The sequence below is a fragment of the Mchenga conophoros genome, linkage group LG7, assembly GCF_057382185.1.
Source record: "Mchenga conophoros isolate Kocher_MC1m ecotype Shallow Benthic linkage group LG7, M_conophoros_male_GT1.1, whole genome shotgun sequence".
In the NCBI taxonomy this organism is placed as follows: Eukaryota; Metazoa; Chordata; class Actinopteri; order Cichliformes; family Cichlidae; genus Mchenga; species Mchenga conophoros.
The window spans coordinates 60121528-60124941 of record NC_140532.1 but is presented as its reverse complement, the minus strand read 5'-3'; the positions used below and the strand labels follow the sequence as shown (position 1 = coordinate 60124941).

At 37.8% G+C, this 3414-nt stretch overlaps 1 long non-coding RNA gene across 1 annotated transcript; it reads left to right on the top strand.

The window, feature by feature from the left end:
- Window positions 1-368: 368 nt before the first annotated feature.
- LOC146571360 (uncharacterized) lies at window positions 369-2714 on the top strand. Its single transcript, XR_014893110.1, has 4 exons — window positions 369-663; window positions 1527-1575; window positions 1744-1807; window positions 2209-2714. It is a non-coding gene; the product is annotated as an uncharacterized LOC146571360 (long non-coding RNA).
- Window positions 2715-3414: the final 700 nt, after the last annotated feature.

Here is a 3414-nt window from a genome sequence, read left to right as displayed (position 1 = left end):
TGTAATGTTTCCTTAATCAGCACAGTAATTTTTAAGTCTTTATGTGTTATGTTTACTCACAGTTTTGATGCTTGCTTCTTCGACTTGACCCACGATTAGCCCTGCACCATCGCTCTGCTGTTTCCTCTCTCCTCATGCTTCTCCTTCGTGCGTCCTGTCCTCAAATATAATCCAACCTGCCTCCTTGTTTCCTCCTTGACTTGTATTCGCAAAATTTCCAGTTAAATTAAGAGTAATCCAGAAAAGTTTTCCTGCTTCAAAAGCTCTTCCAGTTGCCTGTCTTCTTGTCCTCCTTCAAATGTGCATTTTATGAATTTGTATTTATTTGACTTCATATTGCCATGACAACATAACACAGAGCATCATGGTAGATTAAAGCAGGTGGTTCTGTCCGCTACAGAAATGCTGATAAACTCAATTTATTTGAGTTGTCTTAACTTAGAAAAACTAAGTAAGATGGAAGTTTTTCTTCTCAGTGTGGAAGGATGAAAGATGTGTTTTGAAAATGCCACGTCACTACCGTCCTCCTCCCTAGCACGGATCAGTCCGCATGTTCATGGTGCCAGCATTTTTTATGGAATATGTTGAGCAAACCTAGAAAAGCGTCAGCTCAAGGGATTATTGTTGTCATTGCTGTGGATCTTTACCTGATACACTGACTTGGTGAGTAAATGTTTACTCTTATTCAAACTGATTTTGTGGCTTCTCTTAGTTTAGCACCAGGTTTATAATCGTGCTAGCTAGTTAGTGTTAGCCTAGCGTTGCTGCTGCGGCTGGGCTCATGTTACTTAAAAATTAACACCACAGCCTTAAAAACCTTATATAAAAATATGTCTGTGAAATTTTCTGTTGATTGTTTGAAATAAAAAAGTGAGATAAGAGCCCAGACAAAATTCTTCGGGGGTGTGAAAACAATAAGCCAAGAGTTAGCTGTGCTCGCGGACTCTTATCAAGCCTTGACCTCCCGGTCAGCTGGGTAACAGAGCTCTCCGAAAACGTGGATGCACTTTTGCAAATATGTGATATTTTGATAAATTAAGTAGATATTTGAGCATTACACAGCTACATTCTCCGCTGAAAATATCTTAAAAGGTTATTTTGTGACCCAGAAAGGGTAATCTAGGGGAAAGGAGGATCGCATATGTCGGCCACGGTTGTCGGAGCCTGTGCGTACTTGTAAGCGCGGAGGAGCGCGGCTAAAAAACTTAGTACTTTTTCTGGGTCACAAAATCAACTTTTAAGATATTTTCAGGCGAGAATGTAGCTGTCGAAAGTTCAAATATCTGCTCGATTTATCAAGACATCACATATTTGCAAAAATGCCCCGACGTTTTCCGAGATGTCCATTTTTTCATGCTTTGTGGCACCTTGAACATCTGTGGCATCTATTAATGTCAAATCTAGCCTTTATTTAACAACATAAGCAAACTCTATGTTACAATGATTGCACAGCCATTAAGGATCAAATCGGTTTCTGAAAAATGTTCTGTTTTTTCTCCCTCTGCTTGCTTCATACTGTCTTTGAGGCTCGGGACCAGCACTCCTGCTGTTGGACAGAAAGACATCAACTCAGTGGTAAGTATTTTGGTTTTCCAATATATTAGCAACTGTCAGTGACATTTATATTATTCAGGCTGAACTTTAAGCATACTTTAGATCAGCCTGTTTTACTTATTGTTTTATTTGTTTTTTGGTTTGGGGAAGTTGTTTCTTTACTGATCTTTTCCTGTCTTCTGTTATTAGACTTGAGATATGACTGCACTAGGCTGTTGCTGGTGACTCCAGTTAATTCTACAAGACATGCTGTGTAAGTAAACAAACAACAACAGTTTGGTCTGCATTTCTTGAAAGATCACATCCCCCAAACTTAGTTTAGAGGGTCTACACTGAATATAGTGAAGTCTGCAAGTTTTCTAACAGCAAAATTTGTTTTGTGCCCAAATCATTTTGCACATCATTAGAATGAAAGTTATTGGCCATGTTTGCATAGCCCTTTTTAAAATGATGCTTTCATGACATTATTGTGTGTCGGGTGGGGGTCAGGGCTATCCAGACTGACAATTGGGATATTGAATGTCACCTCTCCAGTGGGGAGGGAGCCTGAGATTGTCCAAATTGGAGTCTGTTTTATACCAAATGCAGAAAAAAATGTTTTAAGAAAGCAATTCAGCAGTTCATGTTCCAAAAAATATGATTGTTTGCTTGCAGGACACCAGGAGAGATGAGTCCTCCGTCACAGATGGTGTGGTCAGTGAAGATGGTCGCCTGCAGGTTCAAGCTCATTGCATCTCCAACCCACATCCACTGCCACTGTACTTAAGGGAAGTTAAAGACTTTCTTCTGCACCTACATTTGGATCACCTCGATCCATGATAGTCATTCAGGCAGTAATGCCTGGACTGGAAACAAGCCATCCTTAAAACATTACAACATTCCAGCTCATGTGTTGGAATGCAAAACAAATGTGTTGTTTAAATTAGAGACTGCACTTGTGACAGAACAACAAATATTTTATTTTGATTATATAAGTAATGTAAGTACAAAACAAAGTTGTGGTAGGCCTAATCTTATTTTTAGAATAACTACATCTGCGACCTTGTTTCATTGTAAGATTATAACAGTGATGGCAATATAATTGTTTGTTGTTCAGCAGAACAGTGTCCAGTATGTTGGCTGTTATACTTTGTTGTGTTTGAAAATAAAAGTTGGTCTGATTTTAACATCATGACAAAAAGTGTTGTTAATTATTTTTAATCATATTCAGGTTACCACAAATTGTTTTTTCATTTAGTTGAACTTGAAATGTTTGTCAGTAAGTAAACAATTAGCACTGTACAGTCAGAAATATCAAGTTATTCTTAATACTGCAGACTTGCACTGTATAAGTTGTCCTAACAGGCATCTTAAGTAAGCTTTACTTAGTTTTTTTGAGGCAATGAGTTTCCTTAATTTTTTTGAGTTCTGGGAACTAACAAGGCTTTACAGTGTACTCAAAATGAGTAAGTTGCCCTAACTTGGTCAACTTACGTAAACTTGATCCAATTTTCTTGAGTTCTGGGAACAAATGAGCTTGTACAGAGTACTCAAAATAAATAAGTTGTCCTAATTTAGTCATTTTTAGCTAAGCTTTACTCAATTTTTTTGAGTTCTAACTAATTCGATTTTACAGTGTGTAAGAGCAGGAATTTAACTACAAACTCTCATAGTTCCCATCAGTATCATTCATTCTGCTCTGCCTCAATGGTCACAGTGGCTAGTTTAAGTACGTTTGCCCCATAGAAATCCACTGATGTTCAGTGAGTCCCTTTGATACATATTTAGACCGTCATAATTTTCAGGGTGCATGAGTGTTATATCTCCATCTCATCCTAAACATTTTACCAACATGTAAAAGGCATACGTCCACAAGATTTT